This window comes from Aedes albopictus, chromosome 1 (assembly GCF_035046485.1).
Source record: "Aedes albopictus strain Foshan chromosome 1, AalbF5, whole genome shotgun sequence".
Classification (NCBI taxonomy): domain Eukaryota; kingdom Metazoa; phylum Arthropoda; class Insecta; order Diptera; family Culicidae; genus Aedes; species Aedes albopictus.
Window position 1 is genome coordinate 333,436,364 of NC_085136.1, and position 16,219 is coordinate 333,452,582.

The 16,219-nt window shown below is 39.2% G+C and overlaps 1 long non-coding RNA gene across 1 annotated transcript in view; it reads left to right on the top strand.

Moving 5' to 3' along the window:
- Positions 1–16,219, top strand: part of LOC109403934 (uncharacterized) — a 51,503-nt gene that overhangs the window by 26,897 nt on the left and 8,387 nt on the right. Inside the window, exons 24-39 of the long non-coding RNA XR_009996760.1 lie at positions 1–1,516; positions 2,005–2,567; positions 3,050–4,114; positions 4,344–4,497; positions 4,570–6,296; positions 6,373–7,029; positions 8,214–8,379; positions 8,448–9,295; positions 9,357–9,525; positions 9,593–11,077; positions 11,144–11,262; positions 11,953–12,076; positions 12,147–12,471; positions 12,967–13,090; positions 13,157–15,582; positions 15,647–16,165. This is a non-coding gene — a long non-coding RNA (uncharacterized LOC109403934). The remainder of the gene's footprint in view (positions 1,517–2,004; positions 2,568–3,049; positions 4,115–4,343; positions 4,498–4,569; positions 6,297–6,372; positions 7,030–8,213; positions 8,380–8,447; positions 9,296–9,356; positions 9,526–9,592; positions 11,078–11,143; positions 11,263–11,952; positions 12,077–12,146; positions 12,472–12,966; positions 13,091–13,156; positions 15,583–15,646; positions 16,166–16,219) is intronic.

Consider the following 16,219-nt stretch of genomic DNA (forward strand, 5'->3'; position numbering starts at 1 on the left):
GCACAACATATTTGCTTGAAGGATTCCTGTGGCTGGTAGAACGATGATTTCCATTCTCGATCATGAACTATTATATCCAATCAATGATCTTTTTAGCGGAGTATGAAAACTGGTATAATTAACCACACATTAAGTTGAAAAAAAAATAGAAAATTCGATAAATGCATTAAGTAAATAACTATCTTGTTACTATTATTGTTAAAATATTATTAAGTTGACTCGCATGAACATTGTAATCATGAACTAGTACTGCATGCTTAACATTTTATTGACAAAAGGTGTTATTTCATGATTCATGGATCACGTGTGTATGGAACTATATACTACATAGTCGTGTGTGATAATCTAGTACTTCATGATATGCTTTTTCGCTTCCATCCCGTTACAGCCTCGCTGAGTACGAGTTTCATGCAGCAATTTCAACCTCAAACACTCCTCTCGTCGCCTCAGTTCACCTTTAAAACATCCCAACGGAGCGGCCGTCATCTGCTGGTAGTGAATGGAGTAACATTTTTCCGAAATCGCCATCGCAACAACAAGCAGTACTGGAAGTGCAACCAGTACTACAAGTGCAAGTGCCCGTGCATTGTCGTGATCGATGAGATCAACTCGCGCATGAACGTGAAGCATCTTCACAACCACGACACGACGTCGAGTGCCACCGGTGGTGGTGCTAGTAGGAGAAATAGTCTTCTTCCACCCATTTTGGATCCAAGTATCTCGGCCTTAACGGGATCATTTTTAAACGATAGTCTTCTGGTTGGAAGTAGCAGTGCACTGGCTGCCGCTGCTTCATTTGCCCAAACTGTGCAATCTAGAGTGTTTATGAATAAAAGATAATAAAATATGATTATGACGGAATGCGAATTTTTCGTTACAGTTTACTCAATCTAGTACTACACTCTGTGTGTTCACCTCAAACAATGTGAGTAACACTCTCCTCTTTCCAGCAGTTCTCAACAAAAGACGCTCCAAAGTCTACGCAAATAACCTGGAGCAGAAGATGTCGGACATGGAGGTAGCTCGGTTCGGGCTTAGTCAACGCAAAGCCAAGAAGCTGCTCTACCGGGGGTTCGAGTACGTCAAAGATCGAGACTTCCCCGACTCGACCAATTGGCGGTGTGCTTTGTTCCGGCGTCAGAAATGCCGCGCTCGTGCGATAACCACTGCCATCGAAGGCGTTACCTACGTAAGACTGACCAACGACCAACACAATCACGGTTTACAAATGTATCGCAAGGCTTCGCTGCTAATGCCGAGGAAAGACAATGAATAGACGGGAGGACGTTCTGTTGAATAAGATTAGACAAATTCTGTGAACCCCTCTAGTACTAACAATATCATGCTGCAATGGACAAATATATTGTTTACTAATCATTTGAATGTTTCAGTAACTACTGGAATTTAAGCTAAGTTCAACAATAATTACACATTGTATATTTCTTTGTTGCAGGTTGGAACACGAATACACGGAGTGCTGCTAGCCACAAAAGGAAGAACAAGTCCAGATTTGTAGGTAGGTCAATGGAGAGTAACAACTGTTTCAAAATCAAGATCGAATGATCAGATTTTCAAAACTATTTGACAGTAGAACTAATCACGTAATATGGTATATATTGTCCGTGTGTCAAATGAAAAATATGTGTGGTCAGTTCCTTCAACCTTTCCACTCAGCCTACATTTGACGTATGTCCGTAAAAACATAAAAACAAGAGAATACAAATTAGATATACTAGTTTCTTCAAATTGTCTCTGAGTTCAAAATATTCAAAGTTCTAGATCAACCACCACTTGAAAGATATGCCTTTCGAAGTAAGTTCAGAAACCATTTAGTTAGAACATAATTTGATCTGAAGTAAAGTGAAATTCTGAAGACATTTTCATAAAAATTATGCTAAACCCATTGCAGTTCCACTTCATGTGAATTCAATACAACTTATTGCCAATTCCAATCTAAAACCAATGTGAATTTATGTTTTTTTTTTCGTTTTCCCCCATTCGCAGTACCACATACAAGAATATTGGACCCATCCTACCATACGGTCAGCTACAGTTCCAGTGAAACGGGTAAAGCCATAGTCACCATCGATGGGTACAGGTTCCGCAGATCTTCAGCACGGGGTTCGAAAATTTACTGGAAATGTTCCAGAGTCAATACCAAAAAGTGCTCAGCCCGAATTACCACTTGCGCCAATAGTTCAAAAATATTCTACAGCTGTCGTCCTCACACTCATCCGCCGAATGTCTAGAAATGAATAAAGCACAGTGATGAAGCTAACTGCCATGCGAAGCGAGCACTTTGTACAACGAACTCTGTTCTTGAAGGTCATTTCAAATATGTGTCTCGTATGCTCGTGAAGGGTAACGACTTGCTATTGACGATGGTCGAAGGCCCGAAAAGTGTTGGATATGAGAATGGAGATGGTCTTGCATGACGTACAGCGTTGCTGATGACTACTGGCGACATTAAGTTGTACTAACATTTTTTTATTTTTTATTCATCATTGCAGGTTTCAATCCATGGACATTGAATTCTACAAAACGTGCAAGAGGTTCCAGAGTCATAAGTAAGTTTACAGCTTATTTCTCCGTGATTTAAGCAAAATTTATAATTTAAGTTAATAGGGCTTGATCGGTGCGGTACTAGATTTGTAGTAGTGAGCTGGATTTTTGTATGGTAGTATGATAAGTCCTCCGTTTTTGCAATAAGATTATGTAAAAACCCTTGTAAGTATAATGCCTTGCCTAATTTGAGCAACACTATAGGTCACTATGTAGTTGGAGAGACAAGAAATGGAGAATACCATATCACAGTTTCCCAAAATTTCACTCAATTAGCATAATAGACACGAAATTGTAATACCCACGTTGTTTGGACCATTTCATTACAGAAATGGAAGTTTTATCAACTCAGCCTACACAAATCCAGCTTATCACTACAAATCTAGTACTCCATCGATCATGCTCTATTGAATTGCAGCTCATTCCTCGTTTTTTTTAATCAAATCCAAATTTAATAATGTAAATATTTAAATTTCTTCCATTGCAGAACGGCGCTCGAGAATATTGGATCCGTCCTGTCATACGATCAGTCATGGTTTCAGTCAAATGGGCAAAGTCATAATCACCATCGATGGGTACAGCTTCGGGAGGTCTTTCTCCCAGGGAACGAGAATCTACTGGAAATGCACCAAAGTCGTAATCGAAAAGTGTCCTGCCAGAATTACCACGTGCGTCAATAGTTCCAATATAATCCATGGTGTTCGACCTCATAATCATCCGCCGTACGTTTAGGCATGAATCGCTAGATGATTTTAGAAAATAAAGCGCAATGACCAAGATGTTTGCAGTGCAAAACGTGTATTTCGAACAGCTGTCTCCTCTCATCAATCATATCTAATATTCATTTAATGTTTATTTCCCTCAACAGCCGAAATCTCAAGGAAGTACCAGAACCCTCCGGCGGAATCAGATAGCGATAGCGATGACGGTTTTTTTCGATCAAAGTCCTTGCTATCGCCGTTGGATCTACGGAAGGTGATGGGCCGCACGGGACGTCCAACGTTGCTGATGGGTGGCCACGTTTTCACTCGCAATAACACTCACAAAGATAAAACCTACTGGTTGTGTTCGAAGAGTCGTTCGCTGAAGTGTCGCGCCCGGATAATTACCCTGGACGGTAGTGGAGGTCTGGTTCTCAAGAATCAGATCCATAACCATCCTGCGGGTGGGAATCGCTAGCGCAGATGTAAAAATAAAGAATAAACTTGATTTTCTGTTTTTTTTTTCATATCATTTATACATGCCGTACTAGATTCTTCGATTTCTCACTAACCACCGCCTAATTCTCACCCCTTACAGGAAAAATCGTCGTCAAGGAAAAGTCAACGGAAGAAAAATTCTTCTTCGTCCGCACCGCCGATGGTCGCTATAAAATTCATGCAAATGCCCCTTCATCAAAAATCGAGAAGGAAAAAGCACATCCACAGCCGAAAATGGTTAATACTGGAACCAGACTGATTCGATCTGGAATCATCTTCCCCTAAACGAAGGAACGGAAGTGGAACAGTTGGAACAACTTGTGAAGAAGAATTCTACAATCAGACAGGAATATGTAAGTGACTGGCAAGCGTGTGGTACTAGATTATGACCATAGATTGATCAGCTTTAAAAAAAAAAGTATTTAGGTCATATGCCATCAGAGCCGTTTGGCATAATCTCCGATTTCATCTTATACTTTGATTCTTGCGAAACGGGATGATATCGAACGGCTTTGTGCCAAACGATGTTCCTGTTTACGAAAAAATACAGTCCTAGTACATGATTTCTTTTTTACATTGCAGATTAATGTTCTGAAGCTTAAGCCTAGGGATACCCAAATTGTCCATTACATGCACAACGTTTTCACGGACGATTCACTTATTGACTACATCTACAATAATGGCCATGGCAAACGCGCCATGCGAATGTACGACATATTTTCCAAATGCTTCATGGGTATGCTGGACTAGTTCTATTGAGCTTTGTAAACGTAAGAAGTTAACTAGCTCGATTTTCACCTCTTTACAGAAGCGTACGAAGCGGAGGAACTTACAGAGTTCGAGCTTGCCTTCCAGCTGACGTCGGCGATCAAGCAAAGCCGAAACCGGATGCGGCAGCGCATGTTTCGCGCTAGGAAAATTGTGAAAGCAAGTTGTGAAAAGAGAAAGCGAACTCCATTTGAAACTTGATGAACTAGTGTGAACCCTATTGATTGACTGATAATCTTTTTTTTTTCTAACACCTAGCTTCTTTATTGTATTATTGCTTCATGCTCTTTTAGAATCAAATCCTGAATTCATGAACATGGCTCCTTCATAATGAGTTATAATATTTCACCCTGAAGGCTGGTTTATTGTATATTAAAAAGCGCCTATGAACTCTCAATTTGATACACTTGATGCAATGGATTCATCTTACCACTACGATAACATAAAGTGGGGCGGGGCAAGATGGGTCACCTAAGGATGGATCACCATAACTTTGTAAATACAAATCGTATTGGTTTGTATTCGTCCGCTTCTCTTTAATACACTAGTTAGCTATGCTAAGAATCGAATAAAAGTTCAATAAATACAAAATATGATGTTAAACAAGCACTTTTAAAAAGTGATCGATTTTGCGTTGTGAAAAAAGTGCGGGGCAAGATGGGTCACCTTTTAAGTAATTCACATTTTCTCAACGAAAAACGTTAAAATATAAGATTTGTTCCGCATTCATATATGTTCCATATCTATACTGAGTAAACAAGAGCTACTAGTAAACATTTTATAAATTTATTTGGTAGATAAAAAACTTTACGATTTGAGTGGTCCTAAGGCGACTTGAAAATTGATGTTTTCACTAAAAAAATATCATAATTTTATGTTATAACTTTGAGCGTTCATTCCGCTTGATTGAAGTCATTTATGAGATAGTCTTGTAATAAAAAATAAATAACTTTTGAATGCTCCAAAAATATGTTCAAAATTGAAGGTGACCCATCTTGCCCCGCGGCTGTTTATATGGAGATTATATGGAATGTATCGCATAAGAAAAATGGCTAAAAACCATTTTATTTTTTATTTCCAATGAGAGTGAATAATTTTTCAATCAATGCCCCAATCTTTTGTATATTAATGCTGGTCATCTAACAAAATTATTACCATAAACAAAAAATGAGTAATGCGCCCGAAAATGACACTGACCCATCTTGCCCCGCCCAACCCTACCTCAGAAATATAGAAGACAGGATTCTTAATTTTTGAACCTGCTACATGAGAGCTACATGGAAAATCTTTTCTTTTCAAATGTTCTTTGAGTAAAAAAAAATAATAAAAAAACAATCAAAACACAAAAAAATGTTAAATTGTATTCTTCAGCTAAGTCAAACTTGGCATCACAAATATAATTATAACTGAAAACTAACCATGACAACTGTAATAACTCATTGAAATTTTTTCTATAGCCGAACGGCGCTCGAGAATATTGGATCCGTCCTGTCATACGATCAGTCACGGTTTCAGCCAAATTGGTAAAGTCATAATCACCATCGATGGGTACAGCTTTGGGAGCTCTTTCTCTCAGGTTACGAGAATCTACTGGAAATGCACCAAAGTCGTAACCGAAAAGTGTCCTGCCAGATTCACCACGTACGTCAATAGTTCGAATATAATCCATGGTGTTCGACCACAATCACCAGCCGTGCGTTTACGCATGAAACGCTAGATGATTTTTAATAATAAAGCGCAATGACTAGGATATTTGTAGTGCAAAAAGTAAATTTTGATCACCGATCTTCATTTATCAATCATATCTAACACACATATATTCAATGTTTGTTTATCTCTACAGCCGAAATCGCAAGGAAGTACCAGAACCCTCATGCCGAATCAGATAGCGATAGCAATGACGGTTTTTATCGATCAAAATCCCTCATATCTCCGTTGGATCTGCGAGTGGTGATGGGTGGCCACGTTTTCACTCGCAATAACATTCACAAAGATAAAACTTATTGGTTGTGCTCGAAGAGTTGCTCGCTTAAGTGCCGCGCCCGAATAATTACCCTGGACGGTAGTGGTGGTCTGGTTCTCAAGAATCAGATCCATAAACATCCTGAGGGTGGAAATAGCTAGTGAAGAAGTGAAAATATAGAATAAAATTGACTTTTTGTTTGTTTTTATTATTTATAAATACCGTACTAGATTCTTCGATTTCTTACTAACCACCACCTTATTCTCACCCGTTACAGGAGATATCATCGCCAAGGAAAAGTCAACGGAAGAAAATTTCTATTTTGTCCGCACTGCCGACGGTCGCTATAAAATTCAGGCAAATACCCCATCAGCAAAGATCAAGATCAAGAAGGAAAAAGCACATCCACAGCCAAAAATGGTTAATACTGGAACCAGACTGATCCGATCTGGAATCATCTTTCCCCTTAACGAAGGAACGGAAGTGGAACAGTTGGAACAACTTGTCAAAAAGGATTCCACAATCAGGCAGGAATATGTAAGTGACTGGCAAGTGTGGTACTAGATTGAAGGGCTTGAAATAATTAGCATGCAGGTCGTATGGCATCATGTCCGTTTTGCATAATAACTATCGGAGCTGCTTCGACAGCACTCTATGATTCCGATATTTAGTTGTTTTTGTTTGTTTGTTTTAGTTTACCAGTCATGGTTGTCTTTCAAAAGACAATACGAAATAGAAATTGATAAGGTACTCACATTCAGACGTAGCGTACTGAAAGCGACATTTTTCAATTCTTTGTACGTGTACTGAAAACAGCCACCGCAGTCGTTCAATATCGGTTGATCACTGATCCCTATCACCGTTTGGTTCTTTCGATAAGCTAGCGTTACTTGATCCTCAACATTCTAATGTATAAAATTGTAACTTGACTCTCCTTCGGAATAATTAAGATTGTTTGATTGATTGAGCAGGCATCAGACGTCCAGTTGTTCTGTATCACCTATCTTTCCCATTGATGCTATCCTGCGTCGTAGCCCAAAGGTCTCGTAAAACCAATACTAGTGAGACATACTCTGGCCCAATAACCTGTAGAACCAATTCATCATGATTACGCTTTCATTTATTCCAGGTAAACATGCACTTGTTTACAATTATTTTATTCTTCATAACACTTCAGAATATCATATCAACTACTACCACTTACTGTGTTCATACCTAAGAACCCGACGCTACAAATTCTTTAACAATTCCATCGGTGCGTAGTTCTTCACACAGGTTGCCTAATCGAGTGTTACTTCTAGCTCTGAACAGTTCTCAGAGCTGCACGAGTCTTACTTTCTGATCGATTGTAAGGGTTCTTCATATCTTGTTCCTTAATCAAGTTTTTACTTTTTTGCCATCTCTTTTTGGGCCTCTCATTCCTCTGGTGCTCCATCAGGCAGGACATATCTGGGCCCCTAAAATCTATCAAAAAGACAAACCAGTGAGGCTTTCATCAACACAGCGCTAGTTGCTTAATCATTTTGTCTTTTTTTTTAACATTGTGAATACAATGACGCTGACATCAAATGAAATGTAGACTGAAAAACGTGTTCTCATAATAACTTATTCAACTATCACTAAGCCAAACGGGTATGATGTCAAACGGCTTTGTACCACTCGTGCTACAGTCATCGAAAATAATGTAGTACTAGATCACACTTTCACATTTTCCCTTGCAGATTGATGTTCTGAAGCTCAAGCCTAGGGATACCAAAATCGTTCATTACGTGCACAACGTTTTCGCGGACGAATCACTCATTGGCTACAATTACAATGGAGTTAACGTTGTTGGCCAAACAAAACGTGCCATGCGAATGTACGACATATTCTCCGACTGCTTCATGGGTATGCTGTACTAGTTTTATCGTGCTTCCTGATCACAACCAACTAACTCGATTTGCACCTCTTTGCAGAAGCGTACGAAGCGGAAGGACTTACAGATGTCGAGCTTGCCTTCCAGCTGACGTCCGCGATCAAGCAAAGCCGAAACCGGATGCGGCAGCGCATGTTCCGCGCTAGGAAAATTGTGAAAGCAAGTTGTGAAAAGAGAAAGGGAACTTCGTTTGAAACTTGATGAGCTTTAGTGTACCCTATTGACCCAATTATTAACATTTTAGAGACTCTCAGTTTCTTAATTGTTTTAGTGCTCTGAGCTTTTACGATTAATGAATGGTAACATGCTTACATTTTTTTCATCCTGAAGCAAGTTTATTTTATATTCAAATAAATGAATTGTAATCACTCTTAAATTGATACACTTACTGTAATGCATATTTCACCTTACCACTACGATACCATGCCTCAGAAGTACCTTATTTGGTAGAAGTAATGTTTTTTTTGTTATCTGAAAATATTAAAATCCACTTGCACACTTCCAAATTCCATTGATCTTTTCAAATATCCTTCAAGTAAAACATAAAAATAAAAAAAAAACAATTAAAACGAAATAAACTGTTAGATTGTATTCTTCAGCTAAACAAACTGCAAATTTACAACAAAAAATCTACTTATTTCTGGATACTAACCATGCCAACTCCTCCCCATTCCAGAACAAGAGTTAGTGATGATAGAAATCTGCTCCGATGAAGCCACTCGGCATGCCTCCGATGATGAGCAGAGCAAAGCTATAGTTTCCACTGGAGGCAATACTGCAATAAGATTACTTCGGTTAGCAGGATTCACGTTTCCTCTGAAACGTGCAGAAGACATCGAACGCTTGGAGAAAGCCGTCAGAGCAGATCCGTTCATTCGGAAAGAATACGTAAGTCCCCGACGATGCAAGTGTGTACGTTTCAGTTTTGACTGTTTATTGTCAATTTCAGATTCGCTACGTGTCATCTCGGGTGGGCGATCATCATAATATTCCTACGCACATCAGGAGGCTTTTCAGCGATAGATCTCTGGAGAATTACACTTATCATGGGGTTAGCAATCCGCAATATCCTCGGAAAGCAATGAAAGACTACGAGATCTTCACCAACTGTTTGCTAGGTTAGTATCCAGGGCATCGCTGAAGTACTAGATTGTAACGATTCGTGTCTCTTTATAACACTTGCAGTTGCTTGGGAGGACGATGGCATCACCGCGGATGAACTCCGAATGTCGCTTATTAAGGCTACACAAAAAGCGAAGCAGCATTTATCGTCGGCTCGGTACTATCAACGCTACCGGGAACAACTACTAGAGAAACGGAAAGCGAGTTGGAAGAGCAAAAAGTTTAGTTCCGAGTAGTTGCTAGTCGACTCTGTTTGGAGGTAAAATTTTGAAAACGGAATCTTGTGGCAATAAAATATACAATCGACCGTAATTTAACAGTATTCTAGTACTTCATTGAAAAAATTGCCGTCAAAACATTTGTTATCAAGTATCTTTTTCAAATACTAAAAGGTCCAATGTCCCATGTCGCTTCGACTAAATCAACAGGTATATATGTAAAATTTACAGAACATTGTAATTATTCCATTACCATGTCTCCAGCATCTTAAATTTCTCGTTACACATATTACATCATAGTCTGATTGTATTGCGTATCAGTTACTATTATTTAATAATTGATTATAATTTTCAACATTTTCTACCCGGCATAGTACCATCCAAACATCACATGGCCGCCAAGCTCGGCTATACCCAGCGTGGGAAGACGCTGCTACTGTACAACGGATTCGCCTACGTCAAGGACCGCGAGGCCATCAAAAGCTGCCACTGGAAGTGCTCGCTGTACGGAAAGCTTAAGTGCCGTGCCAGGGCCGTCACCAAAACGGCGCTCGACGGCCAGTTGATGATGAAAATCACCAAATCGACCCATAACCATGGCCAAGATGCGTACAAATTTGAACTTTCCACAGTGAATAAACCTTGATTCGGATGTTGATCGGTCGCATTTTTCTTCAAAAGTGTAGAATAGAACCGTGATCGCAGAACTAACCCTATTTTCTGCACATTCGTAGGTCTTCCTGGTGGGGCCTATTTTGGGAAAACCGCTCAGGGCTGCCTCATGCTGTGGTACGGAAACTACGGGTATTTCCGGAGAAGCAGAAGCACAACACCACCAACTGGAAATGTGCCTGCTACACCAAATATCACTGCAAGGCACGGGCTGTGACTAAGGAAATCTGCGGAGAGTACTACTTCCGGATAACCTGTGATGAACATACCCATCCTCCATATTCTAGCGGCTATTGGCGAGCCAAACGGAGAAACGAAGTAGCCCCGTTGACGTCGGTGGTGTACTGCAGTGGAAGGTGGTAGTGGCAAAACGGGGTACTAGATTATGAGTATCGGAACAATGAGTGTGATAATTATCTGTACATTTTAATAAACAATCAAGGACTGAAAGGTGCAATTGTATTCACTTATAAATAAGTTGATCTAGTACTACAGCCTGAAACGCCAAATGACTAATAATTTCCACACTTTCAGACGTTTCGTACATACTGAACAAACGAGGAGCAACTCAGCTATGCATCAATGGGTATCCCTTTATCCGTTCGAAAACAACCGAGGACTACCAGTATTGGACCTGCAGAGAGTACAAAGCTCTACGGTAACTGAGTAACGCCTCTTCTTTGAAACTATGCAAAAATGTACTGACGACATTTTCATTTTGCAGTTGCACGGCTCGGGCCGTTTCGGGTCGTCGAGAACGGAGGGGCGATCCTACCGTCAAGCTACGGGGCGTTCACAATCATGTCATTTTGGAGCGTCGTGATGCGGAACAAAGTGCCAAAGGTATTGGATGGTCAGCTTCCCTACATATGGGGGATTTGAGGGTTCAGTGAAGGCGGTTTAAATTGGTTATGGATTTAAGACGGAGGCTGCACATGGAGCAAAGTCATGCTTCAAATTTCTCCCCAGATTTCTGAGTTGACCCCGTAGGGTTTTTTTTGAAGAGATACTGGCAAATTGCTTGGAAATGTGTTTTTGATTAAATTCTGGAATTTCTTGTAATTCCTTGAAAACTAATGTTCTAGTAAGGACTTTTGCGATTTACTAGGATAAGATTTCTGATGAAATCCTGGAGGGATTCTTCAAGAGTTCCTCATTCTTGTAAGATCATTAAAAAGTGTTTCATCTCGAAATCTTTTGAAATTTCTGGCAGAATTTTTAACATTTTTTTGTCAGTTCCCCTATATGACCCATAGTGGACATATAGAAATGTTTTTGTTTTTTTTTCAAATAATACCTTGTAAAACATCTGGACCGTTTTTTATAAGATACTCTTGAGAGTTTCCTCATAGATTGAAACAATGGTATAGATGCCAACTTTTGTTTGATCAGACATTTCATTGAATTGATATTTTATTGAATCTGAAACAAATATGAGAAAAAGATGTAATATTATTCATATTTGGTTTGTGCCGTAGTTGATCTACAGTACATCAGCTTAATTAACCAGATTATGTTTTCTTATACCTTCAGATATTTCGTTTACCCTTAATAAACGAGGGGCAACTCAATTATGTGTCAACGGATATCCCTACATCCGCTCCAAAACGACCGAGGATTTCCAGTATTGGTCCTGTAGCCAGTACAAAGTTTTACGGTGAGTACCTCACATTCCTTCCCTTGAGTTTCAGATAAATGACTCACTAATTCCCTCAAATCAATCACAGCTGCCCAGCGCGAGCCATTTCCAGCCGCAGAAGGCAGGGCAATACGCCCACGATCAAGCTTCGTGGCACCCACAGTCACGGGATCATTTTGGAGCGTCGCAAACCAGGCGAAAGTGCCAAATTGCTGAAACTGAACGCCATGGAACGCCGGGAGATGGAAATGTTGCCAGAAAAGCGGAAACGATTGTCATCGGGAGCACCACCTCCACCGGTGGAATGTGTTTTGGGAGGCGATAATCCATCCTCGTCGAAGTGAATTCGAATGGTTGAATAGGACAGATCGGTGAAGTACTAGATTTGTAGTAATGAGCTAAATTTTATTATGGTGAGAAGGTCTATTCTCAGTTTCTGCAATGAAATGGGGCTAAAAGCGTGGGTATTATGATTCCTTGCCTAATTTGATGCTGTTTGAGTAAAACTTTGGGCAACAGTGTTGTTGTTTTCTCCATTTCTTGCAACATAAACACCAAAGTTATCCAAAGTTTTGCTCAAACAGCATCAAATTAGGCAAGGAATCATAATACCCATGCTTTTTGCACCATTTCTTTGCAGAAACGGAGAATTGACCTTCTCACCGTACAAAAATTCTGCTCATTACTACAAATCTAGTACTACACCGAACATACCCCATTGTTCGTTCAGTGATTCTAGTACTGCAGTTTGAAATCGTCGTATGTTAGTGGTTGTCGAGATGGAGTTTTGCATAATTTTATTATTTAATAAACTCGAAATCTAATAATACTTCTTTTTTGCTTATTTTATCAAATTGATCTAGTACTGCAGTTCTAATAATAGAATGTAATCGCTATTTAAATTTCAGATATTTCATTCGTGATTAGCAAACGCGGCAAAACTCAATTATGCGTCGATGGTTATTTGTACACTCGAGCAAAAACAACTGAAGAATTACAATTTTGGACGTGCAATCAGGATAGGGTACTTGGGTAAGCTATCACAGTGTATTAATCTTATAAGAATACATCAACCACATTTTTCCCTAAATTCTGTAGATGTTCTGCACGCGCAACTACCGGTCATGGTAAGAAAGGAGATCGGCCGTCCATCAAACTGCGTGGATTTCACAACCACAAAATTATCCAGGAGCGTCGGAAAGCCGGTGAATGTGCCAAGCTGCGAGAGCAGTGCGCCCGCGAACGGAACGAGGAAGTGTTGCCACGGAAGAGGAAACGGCTGCCTCCGCTACCGTTGAAGTGTGTTCTGGTCACGGACAGTAAGGAAAAGACCTCTGTCGTGAATAAGGAAAGCCATTGAAAACGTTTATTTATTATGATATGTAGTAAAATAAGATTATTCTGTGAAGAGGGGCAAGGTTGCCAGGAACGCAATCTTATAATCATCTGTTTTACTTTTCCCTCAACACCTCTATAACTTAATATTAGTCTAATTAATTCATGTTACAATTCAATGTTTTTATTCATTTTCCATTATGCGATTTGGTTGCAGTTTTTGATTTATATTCGTTTCAGTTGCCTCATAGAATTAGTTTTTTTTTTTGCAGTGTTCAGAGTTGACAGAAAAAAACTTAACTTTAAACTATGGAATTCAACATTAAGAAAATACGTATGTTTTTTCACAGATGCTGTAGTCCAGTACATCAATGGCAAAAAGGAAACATTTCCTCGGTTGAAAATCGGCGGACATTATTTTACGAGGAGGCGTATCTGCAAGACCAGCACCCGGTGGTATTGTGTTAAGGAACCGGCCCTGAAATGTAACGTACGCATCACAACCGATTCGTTCGGAACGATAATACGGATAAACAATATTCACAATCATCCACCAGTAGTGGTTGATACATTCAAAGGGCGACTGCTGACCACACCTTTCGCAGAAAAATCTATTCAGAAGTACGAGATGAATCTTAGAAACTGATGCCGCGCTGCCGTTTCTTTACAAGGGCAAATATACGAATTGCTACTGAACCTACAGGTCATGCGACTTCTTTGTTTCCTCAGTGATAATAGGAGCAGTGAACTGAGTCATAGGTGAAGTTTGAATTGAAATAGATCTCATTACCAGCGACCACCCAAAAATCCACTGGAATCCGTCGAGTTCTACAAAATACAAATCGCCAGATTTTTTCTAATAAATAATTTCGATTACTTTTAAGAAACGTCTGGTTTTAAAACAATAGTAACATACATTACATATTTGATTTGTAATAATAAGCAATCTCATCAATCTACTAAATTATCAAAAAGAAAGATTCCGATGAAACTTATGAGTTAACGTTATCTAAGATTAATTTTGGACCCCCTAAATTATTATAAAATTATAAAAGATGACACGCCAGTGTTACCAGAAAAACTCCAGAAGGTTTCCAAATGACAACCATCAGTAACACAGAAGCAATATCTCACAAATGAAATAACTCTTATTTTACAGATAATACAGTCAACGCCATGCGATACATTTGTACCGATAAGGGAGTCCACAAATTGGAATACGAGGGATACCACTTCTGCAAACGAAGAACAAAGAAGCACTGCATCCGTTGGTATTGCACTATGTGGCGAAGGATGAACTGTACGGCACGGGTTACAACAATCACTTCTAATGGAGCAGTATCGCAGTTTTGTGATGATCACAACCATCCACCGACGGCGGAGTGTGTTAAAATAAGCCACAAGCGCAAGCGCAAATCTTAGTACATCTATCACGATTGTTATCTGATTTACCATATGCTCGAAACAGGATCCTTAAATCAAAAATTACCAGTTGAAGGTTCTTGAATGTGATAGGTATTAGCTGTATTGACGCCATGTTTTTTTTTTATTTATATAAGGTCTCCAATAACCATAAAGAATTAGATTTAAATACTACTTTACAACCTTGATAAAAGTAGAAATGATGCAAAAATCTTGTCTGAAAGAAAAATATTAAGTATCAAATATTAAGTATTATACAATTGCTACAATTAATTCTTAATGATTTTTTTTTATGTTCGTTGAAACCACCTCATTCTGTATTTTGATTTTTGTCGTTATATTTCAGTACTCGAAAATAAACAAAAAAATAAATTTGGCAGCTCTGAAAATATACTGCCAGCAAAATGTCATGGTTTAACATTAGAAAATTTGCTAATTTTGTTCCATATTTCTCAACACAAAATTTAGATTTTTTAGGTGTCGTTATGAATGAATTTTATCGCTGAAAAATTATTTTCAGGGCTGCCAGAATTTTTTATTTTTGTACAAAAGTGGCATGAAACAATATGTAACTGTCGTATTTTATTACTATATTTGATCGTACATTGGTTTTATTTATCTAACGCTCCCAACGTATTTTTAGACATTTCATTCGTCATGAGCTGCCGGGGAAAAACTCAACTTAGCGTAAACGGTCACCTCTACACTTGTGACAAGACAACAGATGACGCCATGTACTGGTGTTGCAATCAGCGCCGTGTTCTTGGGTAAAATTTCTTAACTGTCCAAAGTATCATTATTATTGCTATTGACACTTTTCCATCGTTCTAGCTGCACAGCTCGTGCTAATACTGGACGTAGGAAGCAGGGAGAACCGCCAACTATTAAACTGCGCGGCTTTCACAATCATGGAATCATTGCAGAACGCCGTCGACCCGGGGAATATGCCAGACTAAAGGAACAGTACGATCGCGAACGGAAAGTGTTGCCAGATGTAGAGCCTCGTCGCCCTGCCCTTTTCAGAACGAAAAAGAAGCAAAACTGAATCAATTTTCTGTACACTATCTTGATGTTCTAGTACTACAGTTGTGACTGTGACTATGTTTCAAGATGCCCAGGTCATTAATACATGTACACTGACTAATTTATGATCTTTTTTGTTGTGATGCGCGCCTTATATCAACCAAACCAAAACATTATCTAATGAGGTATCATAAACTTTGCAGATATTTCATTCGTCATAAGTGCACGTGGTAAAACTCAGCTGAACGTTGACGGATATCTCTACACGCGTGGCAAACTACACGGTGACTTTCAGTATTGGTCATGCAATCAATACAGGGTTTTAAGGTGAGAACTATACACAGTTGAATTTCTCTAGCAAAATTTCCACCATTCCATCTT